Source organism: Carassius gibelio, chromosome B3 (assembly GCF_023724105.1).
Source record: "Carassius gibelio isolate Cgi1373 ecotype wild population from Czech Republic chromosome B3, carGib1.2-hapl.c, whole genome shotgun sequence".
Taxonomy (NCBI): Eukaryota; Metazoa; Chordata; class Actinopteri; order Cypriniformes; family Cyprinidae; genus Carassius; species Carassius gibelio.
In genome coordinates this window covers 17,981,931-18,002,105 of record NC_068398.1, presented here as the reverse complement: position 1 = coordinate 18,002,105, position 20,175 = coordinate 17,981,931, and the positions used below count along the sequence as shown (strand labels likewise).

At 39.7% G+C, this 20,175-nt stretch overlaps 1 long non-coding RNA gene across 1 annotated transcript; it reads right to left on the bottom strand.

Annotated features, from left to right (window-relative positions):
- Positions 1 to 419: 419 nt before the first annotated feature.
- On the bottom strand, positions 420 to 916 carry LOC127952994 (uncharacterized). The gene is made up of 2 exons (XR_008153079.1): positions 654 to 916; positions 420 to 574 (listed from the first exon to the last, which is right to left on the bottom strand). It is a non-coding gene; the product is annotated as an uncharacterized LOC127952994 (long non-coding RNA).
- Positions 917 to 20,175: the final 19,259 nt, after the last annotated feature.

Sequence of the window (20,175 nt, the reverse complement as noted above, 5' to 3'; positions counted from 1 at the left end):
TGAGAACTGAGATTGAGAATGGATCACAGCATTTCACAGTTTGCATGCATAAATCAAACATAGCTCTGCTAACACAGAATCAGTGTAGTATTGGAAACACATGAAATTGAATATTGTAAATTTTTATTAACAACCTAGCAAAGGTAGAATGTGATTATAATTGAATATTTCTATATGATGGAATGCGGTTGATCAGTCAATATTCATCACCATATGTGAATGAGGAAGTAGTTTTTGTATTGCTTTGACACTGAACTCATTCACTGTGACTCTCTAGCGCAGTAATACACAGCAGTGTCTTCAGTCTTGAGGCTGTTCATCTGTAGATACAGTTGACTGCTGGAATCATCTCTGGACACTGTGAACCTGCCCTGAACTGACTGGGAATAGTAGATTGGAGAACTAGCTGTGCTGATATATGCAATCCACTCCAGTCCTTTTCCAGGGCTCTGTCTGATCCAGTGTAAATAAAGACCGCTGAAAGTAAATCCAGTTATTGTACATGTAAGTTTGTGAGACTCTCCTGGTTTTTTAACCACTGCTTCAGACTGAGTGAATGTCTGACATTCAAAACCTGTGGAAAAAGAAACAATATTAAATGTAATGAAGTATATTGTTACATTTTTGCACTGTTGTTGTTTGTGGTGACTTACGTGGTAAAACGTTCAGAAGTACAAATAAAATACACTTTTTAAACATGGTGTATGTTAAGTTTAAACCAGAAAGATAGCCTTAGTTTCCAGAGTTCAGATGTCTGTTCAGATCACAAAGATGAACTGTCACATTTAAAGAAGTAAGCTGATTTGCATATTCAATTCACAGAACTGATTATTTAAAATGCTGACCAGATTGAGATTTGTTTGTTGTTAATGTTTGATCTATATAAACAGACAGCATTATTTTGCTATTATTAGTGATAAATTCCATCTTTGTGTTGCATTACTTTTAATTGTATCTTGTTTAATGGTTTTTAATATTAGTGCTTTTTGTTTTAATATGAAATTAAAATATCAATATTATCAAATATGAAATTGCAGAAAATTGTCTATGACAGTATAAATTCTCTTGACAGATTACTGCAGTCTATTGGTGTTTAAGCAGGCAGCTCACATCTCTTATAGACCTCCTGACTCACATCACACAAACAGAATAAACACTTCAGTTCATTGACTGACACAGATCTGACGATTAAACCCTCAATAGCCGCATTTCCATTGTCGGGCCAGTGCGAGCCAGGGCTTAAAGCGGGGCGGGCGGGGCTCATAGCCTCGGGCCAGTAGCACGGAGGCCAGAATAGCGCAGGGTTTCCACAGTGGAGCCTGAAGCTCTGCTGTGCGTCACTAAAACACGTCCTTTACACGCCTCTCAGAACAACGTCATGCAACCTCAAAATTTCACCAACAAAGAGAAGTTATCAGAAAACTACGAAATAAGTCACTGGTACATGCGTGATCACAAAACGAACATGATGCGACCATTTGTTTCCATGCTTTATTATTATATATTCAAATTCAAAAGCATCGATGTTTTAACTATAGAATAAGTGATACATTGATCATATTGATTTAATTTATCAGGACTCAAAATTAATCACACATAAATACACTTATTTCTATTTTATTTATTTATTTTTAACGCTTATGAAAATAGCCTGCTTATTCAGTCGAGTCTGTTTCTGTTTGTAGCCACATATAGAATGAATGATAATATCTCTATTTTTATAAAAGCTGATATGATATGAAAGCTAAACTCTCGAGAAGAGGCTTGTGGCAGATAATATAAGTTACTAAATAAATACACGATTGTGATAGAGAATAAGAAGCTGACGTCTGATTTCTTCAAGCGGTCATATTTACCATGTTTACTATGGTAATGTTAATCCCCAGCATGCATAGTCTTTTGCATCGTTTATAAATATTTCTGCCTTGTATGGTGATTATAATCCACATTGGATCAAGTTATTTCAAATACTCTCTGCTGACTGAAAGTGAGTTTTGAGCTTGACTTATTTAAAAAAGTGTTTAATGCTGGTGTTAGCTGTTATCTTTCTGAAATGATCCGCAGCGCAGACTCTCTATTTTTATAAAAGCTCCCGAACAAAAATCATTATTTTATTTTGATGATGTGCAACGTGGAGTTGAACTCTTGAAACGAGACAACAGATAAAATGCTACTTATACACAATTGTGATAGAGAATAAGAAGCTGACGTCTGATTTATCCAAGCGGTCATATTTACCATGTTTACTATGGTAACTTAATGTTTAGCGTGCGTAGTCTTTTACATCGCTCATAAATATTTCTGCCTTGTTTAGTTATTATTAAGTTATTTCAAACTCGCTGCTGACTAAGAGTGAGTTTTGAACTCAACTTATTTTAAAAAGTCTTTAATGCTGGTGTTTAAGCTGTTATCTTTCTGAAATTATCCGCGCTGATGCTCTCCAGACACGGAGAAACTCCGCCTTTGTTCATAGCCCCTCCTCTAGCCCTAACTGGCCCGCTTTGGCCCAAGGTTTTCGTCGGGCCAGAAAACCCTGGCCGTTGGCCCCGAGGAAGCCCTGGCAAAGCACGATCAAGCCCCGGAAGTGACAGTGGAAACACGACTGGCCCTGGCACGCACTAGCACGCCCGGTTTAAGCTCGATAGTGGAAACGCGGCTAATGCTGATCAAACAGTGCTGAAACTACTACCTCTTCTGAGACAACAGTAAAACTTTGTTCTCTTCTAATGGGATAAGAGCAAAATTATGTAAAATATAATGGATTTTACTGACTTTCTGTTGAAACATGCTTATTTATTTTATCTAATTGTTTTGTTTATTTTATTAGGTAATTGTTGTTTTGATGAAGATCAGTGAATATCAGTTAAAAGACAAAGCATGATAAATACTGTAATGTCAATATGACTATGTTTTTGTACAGGGAGTCTGTAGGCGTCTGTCACTGTGTTTCTTTGGCATAATAATACACAGCTGTGTCTTCAGCTCGCATATTCTTTCCTTGCAGTGTTATTGTGTTACTGGAAGTGTCACTGTTGATACTGAACTTGCTCTTTAGGGAATCCTTGTAGGCTGTGCTTCCACTATTCCAGATCACTCCAATCCACTCCAGAGCTTTTCCTGCAGGTTGACGAATCCAGCCTGTATAACAGCTTGTAACTGAATATGAGACTTTACAGTTGATAGTGAGAGTGGCATCAGGACGGACAGTCAGAGACTCAGGCTGAGTGAGTTCATTTGAATCAATACCTGTATCAAATCAAATAATACTTGTTAGTAAGAGATCATGATCTTTTGTTCAACAAAATGATGTATCACACAGAAAACAGACTAAACTTACAGGATATGACTGCCAGAAGCAGCACTAAAGATGAAGAGATCATGGTTTGTTTCTCAGCACAGTTTGACTGAACTGAAGTGATTCTTCACTCCCTCTAGTGATCAGATGAATGTGTAAACTGACTCATGCCTGCTGTTTAAATATGCAATAGGAGATTTACATAATCGCACAGAGCTAATGAACTTAATGTGCATAACCCTGTCCTGAACATTATTTTCAACAAAGGCTTTTAGGTTTGAATTTAATTATGTAATTATTTACATGGATAAAGTCAATGAGCAGAAAATGTAAACAGTTTTGACTGTAAATTTAAACTACCAAGTTAAAACTATGATGTAAAATGAACTGTATTATTCCATTACCTAATCATGCAATACTGCTTTTTTCTCCTCATGTTATTATTATTATATCAGGGATCTTTTATCAACATTACTAACACTGAGAGTTTTTTGAAAACCAGTTGAACAGAAGTGACAAAATTATAATTTATTGCTCTTATTAAAACATTTATGGCATTGAACTTATAAATTAAATGTTATTTTATTTACTGATGTGTGACCCTCAGGAAACACCTGTATTTCGTTATTCCTTCTAAAAAAATCAAATATTTTCTATGACAAATAATATAATAATTTCTTAATTCAAAATAAAATATTAATGAATCCATCTCTGATAATCCGGGTTGCTATGGTCATGCAGGTCATGCATTAAACTTGTGGCCTCAAGAAAAAATGTTGTTCCCTCAACAAAAGAAGTCGTGGCCACAAGAAATGGATGTCGTTACCTCGACAAAATGATCTCGTGGGCCGTTTTTTTGTATTCCTACAGTATGTATGGGGACTTTTTATTGCTCTTTTCATTCAAGATGTTTTTGACCAGAACTGCTGGTGTTTTGTATCACTGTGTGTTCTCTCTCTGGTGCAGTAATACACAGATGTGTCCTCAGTCTGCATATTCTGTCCTCGCAGAGTCACTGTGTTCCTGGAAATGTCTCTTGCATTTTGGAATCTACTTTTCAGTTTATCACTTTAATGTCTTTAACTGACTCATATGCAGATAGAAATTAAAGCTGTTCTTAGATGCTGTGAATCTGAGCTGAGCTTTTGCAGAGTCTGTATAATAGTGTAAGATCCATTCCAGTCCTTTTCCAGGTTTCTGACGGATCCAGTGCATCGTCACTAAGAGTGAATCCACTACATACACAGATGAGTTTGTAGGAAGCACCTGCAGACAGTTACTGTTACTCTTTAAAAATAAATACAACACTCCCTGTGTATGGCTGCCAACAACACAAAGAGCTTTAGAGAAAACATTGTCTCTCCTCTTCAGATAAATCTCTCATTTACTAGTTTTAAATAGAAAATATGGCAGTTGAGTTTGCATTGATATATTTGCAAATGCATGGTGAAAAACATAGTGGGTGTGTTCAAAACCTAAAGGTGTTTTGTAAATGTTTTTTTTTTTAAAGAAGGGTATCCTCTTCTGGCATATAAATTATTCTTACAATGGGTCAGTTGAGCATTCAAGGTTATAACATGCCATTTATTGGATGAATTTGACAAAGGAGTATTTACAAAGGCTAAAACATCACCTGACTAATTCAGTGTTGGATATTCATTTATTTATTTGCTTTGATTTTACAATACTGTGGTTATTGTGTGAAAATATGTACTACTTTATAATATGAAAAGGAACTGTTTATTGAAAAAATGTTTCGTTTAGTTTTTGTTCAGGTCCTGTGGCAGTTTTTGGCACAGTGCATCGCGAGCACAATAATACACAGCTGTGTCCTCAGTGTTGAAATTCCTTCCTGTTAATATAACTGCGTTGCTGGAAGATTCAGAAGAGAAACTGAGCTTATTTTTCAAAGAATCTGTGACACGATTGCTACTGGAAGTATAGAAATATCCAATCCACTCCATGGGTTTTCCACTTGAATGTCTGATCCAGTTTGTGTAGCCTCCACCTGAGGCTGAATATCCAGTGATCTTACAGGAGATGGTAAATGTTTCTACTGGTTTTACAACCTTTACAGGAGGCTGATCCAGCTCAATGCAGAAAAGACCTACAAACAACAAATATAAATTTTCTATAAGACAAACTAAACTCCACATTTGATATATATATATATAAACATACATACATACATACACAAATATATATATATATATATATACACACACACAGAGTAGTATACTCACAGGGTGCAGTTGCTAAAACTATGTGCGCATTGCAGAGTCCACCAAAATAACAGTAACGCCCCTCTTACAAATTCAAAGAAAAGAAAAACTGTCCTGCATCTGCAAGCACCGTGATACCAGAGAAGATAGCAAGTAAAAAGGTAAGACCACAACTTTTTAATTTCTCGTATAAATTTATATCAGTATATTAATGATAGTACAATTAATATTTCTTTTTAGATTATTTTTACCACCGAAGTTTTAACGTTAGTTTGCATTGGAAAGTTAGCCTAAATAAAACAGTCTGATAAATGTTGTTTTTACATTTATTTCATTTTTTTATTTTGTCCCAAACTATAAAAAGGCTGCGATTAAATAGTGGCCGTATTGCGATCTTATTTTATGCCGGTTTAGCGCTCGGACTGCCGCCACCACAAATTTTCTTAATATTTCTCTCGTTAACATGTAAAGTTACATCACTGTGCCATTGTCCATTTCCGTTTCGTTGCGTCCAGTAGCATTCAAAGACAAACGTCCGAAATGCGGAACAAAACAGCGCTAGTTTGCTCGCCGCACGGACCATTCAGCTCGGTCCACCATCAGACAGTACTGCAATTCGCTGCGAGATCCAGGTAGAAGCGATTTATTACTGATCTATTACTGTAATAATCCGTGATCACTGATTTATTCTGTTACATATGAATATGATGACCTCAAGTCATTACTGATTTATTCTGTTACATATGAATATGATGACCTCAAGTCATTACTGATTTATTCGGTCACATATGAATATGATGACCTCAAGTCATTACTGATTTATTCTGTCACATATGAATATGATGACCTCAAGTCATCACTGATTTATTCTGTTACATATGAATATGATGACCTCAAGTCATTACTGATTTATTCTGTTACATATGAATATGATGACCTCAAGTCATCACTGATTTATTCTGTTACATGAATATGATGACCTCAAGTCATTACTGATTTATTGTTACATATGAATATGATGACCTCAAGTCATCACTGATTTATTGTTACATATGAATATGATGACCTCAAGTCATTACTGATTTATTCTGTTACATATGAATATGATGGCCTCAAGTCATCACTGATTTATTCTGTTACATATGAATATGATGACCTCAAGTCATCACTGATTTATTCTGTTACATATGAATATGATGACCTCAAGTCATCACTGATTTATTCTGTCACATATGAATATGATGACCTCAAGTCATCACTGATTTATTCTGTCACATATGAATATGATGACCTCAAGTCATCACTGATTTATTCTGTCACATATGAATATGATGACCTCAAGTCATCACTGATTTATTCTGTCACATATGAATATGATGACCTCAAGTCATCACTGATTTATTCTGTCACATATGAATATGATGACCTCAAGTCATCACTGATTTATTCTGTCACATATGAATATGATGACCTCAAGTCATCACTGATTTATTCTGTCACATATGAATATGATGACCTCAAGTCATCACTGATTTATTCTGTCACATATGAATATGATGACCTCAAGTCATCACTGATTTATTCTGTCACATATGAATATGATGACCTCAAGTCATCACTGATTTATTCTGTCACATATGAATATGATGACCTCAAGTCATCACTGATTTATTCTGTCACATATGAATATGATGACCTCAAGTCATCACTGATTTATTCTGTCACATATGAATATGATGACCTCAAGTCATCACTGATTTATTCTGTCACATATGAATATGATGACCTCAAGTCATCACTGATTTATTCTGTCACATATGAATATGATGACCTCAAGTCATCACTGATTTATTCTGTCACATATGAATATGATGACCTCAAGTCATCACTGATTTATTCTGTCACATATGAATATGATGACCTCAAGTCATCACTGATTTATTCTGTCACATATGAATATGATGACCTCAAGTCATCACTGATTTATTCTGTCACATATGAATATGATGACCTCAAGTCATTACTGATTTATTTTAGACTGCTTCGGGGGTACCGCGGCGGAGTAACCCAGTACCTTTGTGATTCTTCATAGACATAAACAGAGAGAAGTAGCTCCAGCTACAATGTTCTTCTGCACGACGCAAGCAGTTCTGTTTATTAACCGCTAGAGCGTCAAAAGTTCCCTACTGCAGCTTTAAATGTATTTCAACTTTCAGTTCACTGTAACATCTTGGAATCCAAAATTCCAGATGGATCTAAGATATTACAGTTTGCTCAAAAAAACTTTTCCTCATGATTATATAATGACCTATACAATATAATGAGATAAGATCTATCATTAAAAACTGTCTGTTACTTCTGTATTTAAAGGGCACCAAGTGACCAAGAGCACACAATGGAAGGTATGATTTCACTTAAGGGGGATTGCTTCTCCATAACCTACATGATAAGCAACTTATTTTACAGCATGTTGTTATAAAAATACCTTTACAATGTATTCAGATCTGCATTTCCCATATTTATTGTTTATTGTTAAAATTAGTGTGGTTGCAAAATGTGTCATTTATTAATTATTATTCATCTGCATAGATAAGGCATTAAGATGTCTCCAAAACAAGAGCCCAATATTCACATTAGGAAGTGTGGGGCCATATGACATTCAAGTGAACAGTTTGAACACTTTAATGAGGGATGAGCAAGTTTCTGACGAGGTAAATTATTATCCGTTATAAATTCTTACACTTATTTTCTGTCACGTATTTCCTACCACCAAAACAAGCCACCATGGCCTACTTCTAGAATTTAGCCTTCAAACATGTTTTCTGTTCTACTCATCCACTGGAGTTCTGTATATTTTTAACTAAATATTTTTTTACAAAATGTATTTGCTTGCCGGGTTAGGTTTTTTTTCTACATAGTTAAAGAGTATGAAAAAGGACTAGTGATATAAATGATTCACAACATTTCTGTGTGACAAAAAAATAGAGCAGTTATTTTTTTTTACTTATTTTTTTTAAATCTCACATTTGTCCTTGAAATATTCAGGTCATGAATTCCATATGTGATATCCTTAGCAAGGTAAGTGAAATTTTATCAGCAATATCTTGAAGAGTACACCTAAATAATGATAATATTAATAATAAAATAGAAATTAATGATACACATACAAATATAATTTTAAAACTGTACAGTTAAGCTTGATTTGTAACGTTAATGTCACAGAACCACCAGTAACACCTGCCACACCATCAGAGTCCGATCACCCGACTCCTCCCATCCGCTCATTATCACCTGATTATTGAAGTCACCGCACCTGCACCTGATCACCACTACCTCTTCATAAGCCCTCAGCTCCTGTCACTCTCTGTCTGGTCTCGTCAGAGATACAACGACTCTACTGCCTAAACCTCGCTAGTATCATCTGAATACCCACCGTCTGATCACCCAGCTTGCCTGCCACCATCTGTTCTCAGTTCCCGATCACGTAATTCCTGCCTATTTCTCATTAAACCTCTACTTACCTGAATCACCTGTTGTCTCTCTCTTCTGTCCGTGACAGAAGACCAGACCAACAAAATGCAACATGGCGCTGAATTGGAAGAGAACCCTCCACGAGTCTCTCTCCCCGAGTTGGCGCAAGCGGGCGATCCACCACGTTTTCACTCTCCTTCAATACCTGCCTCTCACAGTCCCATGGCCCGACCTGCAACATACACCGGCGAGGCAGAGGGTTGCAGCGGATTTCTTCTACAGTGTTCGCTCTATTTTGAGATGCAGGTACATGCTTTCCCTACGGATCGTACTAAAATCGCCTATTTGATCTCCCTCCTCTCAGGTTCCGCCCTCCAATGGGCCCAGTCTATCTGGGAAGCGAATGGCCCCCTCACTCGTTCATGGGAAGCTTTCACCACCCATTTCAAGGAAGTCTTTGGCCTCAACACTGCCGCTCTCTCCATTCATGATCAGTTGTACCGCCTTCGTCAAGGAAAGATGACCACGAGTGAGTACGCTTTACGTTTCCGCACTCTAGCCGCCAACTGTGGATGGAATGAAACTGCGCTTATCACCTGCTTTCGTCATGGATTAAATCCTGCCATCCGCCATCAAGTGGCCGTTTATGATGATGTCGTCGGCTTAGAGAACCTTATTCAGCGTACCATTCGCATCTCTCAACGTCTCACCGCATGTGATCTGGATCAATCCGCTGTGCAACCTCTGCCTCCCACACCATCTACAGACCTTCCAGCACCAGAACCCATGCAAGTAGACTCCTACCATCTCACTGCAGTAGAACGTCAACGACGCATTCACAATGGTCTCTGCCTCTACTGTGGTTCCGAAGGACATCTCCGCCTGCAGTGCCCAGTACGACCTCCACGCCCAGCGGTGAGTACAATCCAGATTCCTCCCATGATATCTCCCTTATCCCGTACCTCAGTCATGCTAGTGACCCGTTTTCACTCCGTTTCAGCGCATGCCCTCATTGACACCGGCTCCTCAGGGAACTTCATCTCCCACAAACTCCTCAAGAGGCTCAACCTCCCGAGGATAAGGATTTCGAAGAAGTTAGAGATCCATACCATCTTGGGTAAACCGCTGGGCCGTGGTCAAATTTGTCATCAATCCCCCATTGTCTCACTCCGCATTGGATGTCTTCATCGGGAGGAGATTACATTTCTGGTGCTGGAGGGGTCCACCGTAGATATCATCCTGGGACGCCCGTGGATGTCCGAACACTCGCCGCGAGTCAACTGGACCACAGGGGAAATTACGCAATGGGGCGAATCCTGCTCCTTATCCTGTCTACAACCCGTCATCAAGATCTGCAGTCGGAAACCTGCTCCGGATGAATCCCCTTCTTCCTCTCGTCTTCACCTTCACTCCACGTCGATCGAAAGTCCAGAATCCAACCACCTAGCAGAGGTTCCCCTTGAGTACCGGGCGTTCCAGGATGTATTCAGCAAGCAACAAGCGACACAGCTACCACCTCATCGGCCATGGGACTGTGCCATTGACCTGCTGCCTGGAGCCACCTTACCCAAGGGTCGGATCTACCCACTGTCCATCCCGGAGCAGAGGGCCATGGAGGAGTACATCAAGGAAGCCCTACAACAGCGGTTCATTCGACCATCTACTTCCCCTGCTGCATCCAGCTTCTTCTTTGTGGGAAAGAAGGACGGAGGCTTGAGGCCGTGCATTGACTACCGGGCACTCAACGAACAAACGGTCAAATTCCGCTATCCCCTTCCTCTGGTACCGACTGCTCTGGAACAACTTCGCGGAGCCAAAATCTTCACCAAATTGGACCTCAGAAGTGCATATAATCTCATACGCATCCGAAGAGGCGATGAGTGGAAGACCGCGTTCATTACTCCATCTGGCCACTATGAATATCTCGTTATGCCGTATGGGCTGTCCAACTCCCCATCTGTTTTCCAAGCCTTCATGAATGAAGTGTTCCGTGAGTTCCTGACCAAATTCGTGATCGTTTATATTGATGACATCTTAAACTTCTCCGAGAACCTATCTGAACACCACCACCATGTCTGTCAAGTCCTGCAAAAACTCCGAGATCATCAATTGTTCCTTAAGTTGGAGAAATGTGAGTTCCACTGTACCACGGTTCACTTCCTCGGCTACATCATCAGCCCACAGGGAATCCAAATGGACCAGAGGAAGGTGGACACCATCAAAGACTGGCCGCAACCTACCACCGTCAAGGACCTCCAGAGATTCCTAGGATTCGCAAACTTCTACCATCGTTTCATCCATCAATACAGTATCATCAGTTCACCTCTCACCTCCCTCCTTAAGGGTCGGCCCAAGTCTCTGTCCTGGAACCCAACTCTAGGATTCGCAAACTTCTACCATCGTTTCATCCATCAATACAGTATCATCAGTTCACCTCTCACCTCCCTCCTTAAGGGTCGGCCCAAGTCTCTGTCCTGGAACCCAACTGCCATCCAAGCTTTCCAGAAACTGAAGAACGCCTTCTGTTCAGCTCCCATCCTGATCCTTCCCAACCCCGACCTCCCCTTCGTGGTCGAAGTGGACGCCTCATCGACTGGAGTGGGAGCAATACTATCTCAACAGCAGGGGAAGCCTCCAGTACTCCATCCATGTGCCTTCTATTCCAAGAAACTGTCCCCGGCGGAGCGTAATTACGACATCGGTAATCGGGAACTGCTGGCTATAAAGATGGCTTTCGAGGAATGGAGACACTGGCTAGAGGGAGCACACCATCAAGTCGAGGTCATTACGGACCACCGTAACCTCCAATATCTTCAGGAAGCCAAACGTCTAAATCCTCGTCAAGCCCGATGGGCCCTCTTCTTCACTCGTTTCAATTTTCGAGTAACCTATCGACCGGGAGACAAATATCTCAAAGCCGATGCTCTCTCCCGTCTTCATGCACCTGAACCCGAATTATCACCTCCTGAAACTGTACTCCCTCCAGCCGTCATTGTCAGTCCCATCGAATGGGCCATTGAAGATCGTATCCGGGAAGCCACCCGCTCCGAGCCAGCTCCGCCGGGAGGTCCTGAGGGAAAGACTTACGTTCCATCTTCTCTACGCCTATCCCTCATGGACTCAGTTCACACGTCTCCGGGCTCTGGACATCCAGGCAGCCACCGAACCCTCTCACTCCTTCGTAACCGGTTCTGGTGGCCCTCCATCGCGCAGGATGTCTCTCAGTACGTTCGTGGGTGCTCAGTCTGTGCCATCTCCAATACCCCACGACGACTCCCCGAAGGGAAGCTGAAACCACTATCCATACCACGTCGTCCCTGGTCCCATCTGGGCGTAGATTTCATGACTGATCTCCCACCTTCAGATTCTCACACCAGCATCCTAGTCGTGGTCGACCGCTTCTCCAAAGCATGTAAGCTCATCCCCTTAAAGGGTCTTCCCACTGCCTTTGAGACTGCCAACCTACTATTCCACCAAGTATTCCGTCACTTTGGTCTACCAGAAGACATTGTATCAGACAGAGGTCCCCAATTCATCTCCCGAGTCTGGCATGCTTTCTTCAGGTTACTTGGAGTCTCAGTCAGCCTATCTTCAGGGTACCATCCCCAATCCAACGGTCAGACTGAGCGCAAGATTCAAGAGATCGGAAGGTACCTACGAAGCTTCTGCCACCAGAACCAAGGAAGCTGGAGCCGCTACCTCCCATGGGCCGAGTATGCACAGAATTCGCTACGCCAAGACACCACCGGTTTAACACCATTTCAATGCATACTCGGGTACCAGCCTCCTCTCTTCCCCTGGTCGGGAGAGCCGTCAGAAGTCCCAGCGGTCAACACCTGGTTCGAAGCGAGTGAGAGGGTATGGGACTCAGCACACGTCCATCTCCAACGGGCAGTGCGAAGACACCAGAGCCAGGCCAACACCAAGAGGAGAGATACACCCCAGTACCAACCGGGTCAAAAGGTCTGGCTCTCCACCAGAGACATCCGTCTTCGCCTACCCTGTCGTAAGCTGAGTCCCCGATACATAGGTCCCTTCACTATCGAGAGGCAGGTCAACGAGGTCACCTATCGTCTTCACCTTCCCTCACACTACCGGATCGCACCATCATTTCATGTCTCACTGTTGAAACCCTTCACTGACCCTCTTGTTTCTCCTTCCCCAGGACCTGATGGTGTGGACGTACCCCCTCCTCCAGAAATTGCTGTAGAAGAGTCAATTCACCGTGTGCAGGATATCCTGGATTCCCATCGGCGGGGCCGTCGCCTAGAATATCTAGTAGACTGGGAGGGATATGGCCCCGAAGAACGTTCTTGGGTCCCTAGGGACGACATCCTGGACCCATCCCTCCTCACCCAGTTCCACAACTCCCACCCTAACCGCGCTGCGCCGAGAGGTCGAGGCCGACCCCGTCGACGTGTAGCGCGGGCGTCAGGAGCCGCCCGTAGAGGGGGGGGTACTGTCACGGAACCACCAGTAACACCTGCCACACCATCAGAGTCCGATCACCCGACTCCTCCCATCCGCTCATTATCACCTGATTATTGAAGTCACCGCACCTGCACCTGATCACCACTACCTCTTCATAAGCCCTCAGCTCCTGTCACTCTCTGTCTGGTCTCGTCAGAGATACAACGACTCTACTGCCTAAACCTCGCTAGTATCATCTGAATACCCACCGTCTGATCACCCAGCTTGCCTGCCACCATCTGTTCTCAGTTCCCGATCACGTAATTCCTGCCTATTTCTCATTAAACCTCTACTTACCTGAATCACCTGTTGTCTCTCTCTTCTGTCCGTGACAGTTAATATATTCAACTCTGTTGAAATGGAAAACAATATTTTGTTTTGCCTTAAAACAGGATCGCCCAGGTGTTGTACATATCAATTGTCAGGCACTCACGAAAATACTGGATGGATCTAAAAGGGCAAAGAGCCACTATTTTCTCAAGGTATATCACTGTTATTTATTTATTTATTTATTTATTCTTTTTTAGGTATTATATTAATGAATAGCTTCTAGGCTAATCAAAGCATCCTGGTTCTGTAGATGATTGTCACATGCACTTCTCTAAATCAACAGAACAACATTTTGGAAAGGGCAACAGAGGTGTTTGGAGTGTATCTCGAGAATGGCAATCACTGGAGCTTTTTTGTGAGTCAAACCTTTTTGAGGATAAAACATTTTTGCATGTGGATTCTATTTTATTCTTGCCTAAAAAAAAATGACATATAGCCCCCATATAGGATCACTCATTTTAATAGATATGTCTACCTCTGCTAGCATAGAGCATAGACATAATGTGCAACATAGTTCAGGTATATTCAGTGTTTCCCACAGCCTTACACTCTATTCGTGGCGGCACTCCGCAAATTCATTTTCTGCCAACAGGACACGCTTTAATAGCAGGAGAGGTAGAAGTTTCACCGGTAACGGCTCCAGTAACAGCAGCTCTGAGCTCACAAATGCTGCGGGAAACCCTGACATTTCTAAACTTTCAAGAAAAAAAAAAACTAATATATATTATTACATGTTCAAATTATGAATAAAATGTTTCATATTATTATAAGCTACACCACACATTAATCCTTTTGTTCCCCTTAAATGTTCCTGGTAATAAAAATTACTAGGTCAGTTTAGCCCCCCTTGGCTTCAAACTCTTAAGGCAGGGTCTTCAATTGGTCTGGGAGGGTCACTTACCTGCTGAGTTTACCAACACACCTGATTAAAATTTTCTTGTATGCCTAGTGAGACCTTAATTAGCAGGTTCTTGTGTATTTAATTGTCCAAACATGTAGTCCTGAAATGCTCAAAGTTCCATGCTCCAACATACAATTAAACTCACAAGAACCAGGTGCATTATTTCATGTTATCTATATCAAATGTCTATATCATATCTATTCAAATGAGAGATCCTATATGGGGGCTATAAAATGTTTGTCATTCTTTGGTTTGCCACTGAATTTCAGAGGGCTGGTGGCTTCATAACCTCCTTCCAGTGCCCTGTAATACAACAAGAAAGAATGCGCCTGGTTCTTGTGAGTTTTATTGTATGTTAGAGCTAAACTTTGCAGGAAAGCGGTTCCTTTGGAGACCTCTGCTCTTAGGTGTTAGGATCATATAAACTGGTGCAATTTCCTGCTGGTGTGAGTTGTTGGAGCATGGCACTTTGAGCATGTCAGGACTACATGTTTTGCCATAAGGCAGAGTGAATGGTATTGCAATAATTGTCTTATGGTTATTATAACTTCATATATTTCTGTTTTAGCATTGCAATGTTGACAGAAGGTGCATCACCTACTTTAACTCACTTGGAGAGACAGAGTGGCAATGCCAAGCAATTTCTCAGCACTGGTCGTAAGTATTCATTGTTTTGTTTAAAAGTCTACTTTAAGTGCCAATTTATCTAAAATGGCAGTACCTGCTAGTACTATAATTAATTTTTCAGCTGACCCGATTTCTAATCAAATGCCTCACATCCACAACTCGCATAGTATCCAGTATACAGTCCCACTGTTGCACAATTAGTTCCCGTGACTAGCACAAGTACTCCTCACTGTATCTTAAGTTTGTTATTAGGACACACAAAAAAGAGTAGATTATGACAAAATGTTTATTTTGAAATTAATTGTTGGAATTGTATGCTAGTGGCAATTGTGATTTTGTTGATTACAGTGCATTTGCAGCCTCAAGGGGAGTAAAAGGAGAGTGGGACCTCAAAACCACAAAACATAATTTGCAAGCCGATTCAGTGTCATGTGGTATCCACACACTTGCAGTAAGTTATCAAGCGTAGATCATTGCATGCATGTTTTTTAAACAAATTAAATTTAAGCTTATTATCATACATAATCTTCCTTTGTACATGGTTTTATTAAAGTGCCAATAATTGTCAGATTCTGTAGTGACAGATAGGTTTCTCTCTATCTTATTTTTATTCTTTAAAAATGTTTGTCTTCCTTTAAGTTTGCCACTGCATTTCTGAAGGCTGGTGGCTTTATAACCTCCTTCCAGTGGCCTGTAATACAACAGGAAAGAATGCGCCTGTCCTCACTTTTGTTTGAATCTTTAGGTATGTGCCTTATTGATGGAAATGTTTTAAATGGGTATTATTATACATTTAAAAGTTCTGAGATTTGGCCCCTTGCCATATGTATTGCTCATTTAAAACTGTTGTTGAAGGATACTGGGTAATCAGATCCTCCATTGTCAGTCAAATAAGTAAAGTAACAGGCCACTGTTGAATAAGTAAATGTATATTTATTCAATCAAAATAAATAAATTAAAATTTATAAACCAAAGTGCATGCAAGCAAAAAAAAAAATAAATAAATAAATTAATAAACACTTTTTTTTGTATATGTTTACAGATCAAACCAAAAAATGTGGAACTTGTGCCAAAAATATTTCAGGAAGAAAGAAAGTAAGTGCATTTATGTATGTATATGTATATATAAGTTATTTATTTTTTGTATATTTTTGCTGTCGTTTTAGGGCCACAAATTTACTTATAACTTTGCTACATTTGTTTGCCATTTATACCTTCATTACCTCGATTAACTGAATTGAACTCATCAAAGCTGTAGTTTTGCACAGTTATGTGGGATAGCTTTAAATAGTCTCTCTTATGGCACTAGGACACATATATCTCAAGTCATAAGCACATTTGTTGTAGGTGATGTCACAAAATTTTGTGTATAACTTTCTATACAGAAGACAGCAACCCATTGGCCCAAATATCTTTGCCTGCATCAGATACTGCAGCACACTCAGGTAATTATATATTATATTAATGACTTTTTTGTTATTGACTGGTTGGATCTCTTGCACCAGTTGTAATGAAGTCTCATTTAGATTATCTCTCACATTTATGTATTCTGTTTAACACAGCTGACCCAGACGTGTTAGTTGAGACCTCTGGATCTGATGAAGGCTCTGCACTACAACAGGGTAACTTTTCTAATTCTTGCATTTGACTGACCTAACTGAACTTTGGCTAAACCTCATTTGCACTATTACAGTCACTTCACCTGGGATAGCCATTTTCCAAATTAGTTTTCAATTCATATTCGATGAGTCAGTGTAAACACTATGCACATTTGCAGGCCAAAACAAGGCCCTAGTTCTCATATATGGTCTGTTTGTTGTTATTTTCTCTGGTGGTCAACCGACATATCAGTCGATATTTGTCATTTTTCATATCAGAAATCATGTCAGAAAAGGAGTGTCTGAGTTTAGTTTGTTTGTGTTAGACACAAGTATTGTTTGTTTAGAAACAGGTGTTGTTAGCTAGTAATCACACATATTCTGACATATTTTTGAACAGAAGAGAAAGTTATATCCATGTTGGAGGGCATAGGTAAACCTGTGGCCTGTTGCAGCGAGGAAGAGATGGAGGAAACCAAGGAGGAAGAGAGGCATAAGCACAATGGAGAAAGACATAGGGAACACGAGGGAGTGCAGGAAAAAGAAAAGAAAGTGTATAAAGTTTTAGGAAGGCTAACAGCACAAGGAAAGACCTACCAGGTAGATGAAGATGAGCTGAAGAGAAGAGTCAAAGGAGAAAACATGTCCACAAACATGTTCAGAGCGTTAATAAGGGTTTGTATTGCTTACATTTACGTATAAAAGCACAAAAGTAGTTATAAGATGTAGTGGCCAAATAAAATAGTTTAAGGGCTGCAAGTTAATAAGAAGCATAAATATCACTGTTTTTTAAACGCAAGGTGCATCATCTTGGATTATTAGTGGTCACAAATCATACACAGTTTGCCACATTGCCTCTTATGGCTATTTATAGAATACATGAGTGATATTTAGAAAGCTCTCTGCTCACATGCTTTGCATCTGTGACACTGTACTTGTTTATGCATAGGTTGGCAAAAAAGATGTTCCACCCAATGTGCTGCAGCAGCCTAAAAAGGCAAAGACAAAGGTGACGATATTCAGCACTTTAACAGAGGGAGAGGCGGAAGACCTGGCCAAGGGGTTTGGAATGGCACTGACCAAACATGTGCCAAAAGACCAACTACTTTCTGGGATACCTGAAGAGGACATCCCAGCAACACTGTAAGTATGTCTGTGTAAGCTCTCTTTCTTCCTCTGTTTGGTATCATGTCTTATAATATATTGGTGGCTGCACCTTTATTTATTGGCTATGAGGAAAACATCCAGGAGTGAGTTAAGATGTGACACTGTATATCAGTATTTATTTTCCCAAAGAAATAAGAATTATTTATTGTATTCAGCCTGACATCCTTTTTGAAAAATAATGATTTTTAAACTTATGTCTGCTTTGCTGAACATTTAAATACATTTTAAGGATTGGGCATCTTGAATGTTGTTTTAATGTACAACCAATGGCAAAAGTTCCTCGGTTTTAAGGGCCATATTTACTAAGGGTTTAGCGCAAACCCTCTTTTGGCATTAAAATCTTACTGAATTTAAGTTTTTATTAGCACACAGTGAAAAAATAGCACTTTTTGTAGATGTTTTAGTTGTTTGTTAAAATTAACTGGCCTAATGTGCATTTTATTCTTACATTACCATTGTACAAACCTTTTTAGCCTGTCAACTAGTCCCTGTATCAAGAAGTCAGTTAATCAACTAGAGCAAAAAATTTAATGTCTTTTGTGATTTATAACAAAAAACTGATGATAGCAGCTCAAGTAACATGTACATTTAAATATTGTTTTGCAGGAGGACCATTGAACAAATGAAGCTTAATGTGCAAAACCTTGGCCCTGAATCAGAGCTGGATTTGGCCACTCACCGCTTTGGACCTACAGCAGCTGATTTTTTCTTTTCCTTTTTAGAGGACTGTATGAAAAAAACTCAGCACCCATAAGGGGCACACATATACTAATGTGGAAGTCACATCATACAAATCAGTTCAGATTTGTAAACAAAAACAGAAAAGTTCAGATTACTTGATCATAATTTGATTTTTATTTCATTCTAGACAAATACAAAATACAAAGTTTTATTTTTGTGGTCCGTTTTATAGTAAATATATATTGGATTACTGAAGGTAACAGAGATGTATTAGATAACAAATACAAAGTTTGATAAAAATGGCAAAAATATGCACTTGAATAAAACATTTCTTTTAAACTTTATTTGAATTACTTTTTTGGCCCACTGTTTGCTCTGCGTTTTCTTCTTGACTTAACAGGAAAACTTGATGTGACAGATGTCCTTGTTTTTGAGTTTGTTTCTCTGTCTGTCTTTCTTTTTCTTGTTGCAAACAGTGGATGTATTTTACGTGACATGTCCGCATCACAAAGTCTCCCAAATCCATTAATGTTCATACTTTCTTCTTTTGTTTGCACTTCTAGTTCATTCACTTTATGGGCAATATCCTCTGGAATTCTCTCCCATGTCTGTAGAATCTTCAGTACGCTTTCCAGTTTCCTGATAGTTGTACGACGCATATCTTCATATGCACTTTCATTCTCAATTTAATTTTGTATCGGCTCTACTGAATTGTTCATAGAAGTTCTTGATTTTGTCTCAATCACCTCATTCAAAAGTCCCTTCGCAAGCAGTAGACAAGCACATTTTTTATGGTATGAGAAAGTACAGCAGTCACATATACTTGTCACAATACACGGTTTTGATGCTGCTCTTCCAAATAAGCTTTCAACCTCTATTGTTTTTTGAGGCTTTGCAGTAATGCTATACTTATTTGTTCAAATCAAGTTATTGGCATGGATGCAGTTGTGTGTCCATGTCTGGAAAAGTCTCAGGACCACAGCAAGTGAGAAGACTTAATAAAAAGAGATGCTTACACGAATGTGCCCTTTTACCAGCTTCACAACTGCAGAACTGTTCTGCAGGACACACACAGTAAACTACATGTGGATTATTCTCAGATGGAACATTGTATACATATGTTTCTTTTGAAGCTATGGTAATTTTCATGGCCCATCCATTCTCTAGCATCCTCTCAGCAGATTGCTTTATTTCTTCCATTTTGCATTCCAAAGGGTTACTGACCCTCCCAACAGACTGCAAATCCTGTATTATATTGAAGTACTTGTCAGTCTTGTTCAGCAGCACAGCAATCAAATGATCCAATCTACGATTGCGGATGCCACAGAGGAATTGGTATTTTAAACGGTGGAAGAAACTATAAGGGGGAAAATTTGATCAGAATGAAGTGCAGCAACAGGTTGGAATTATTAC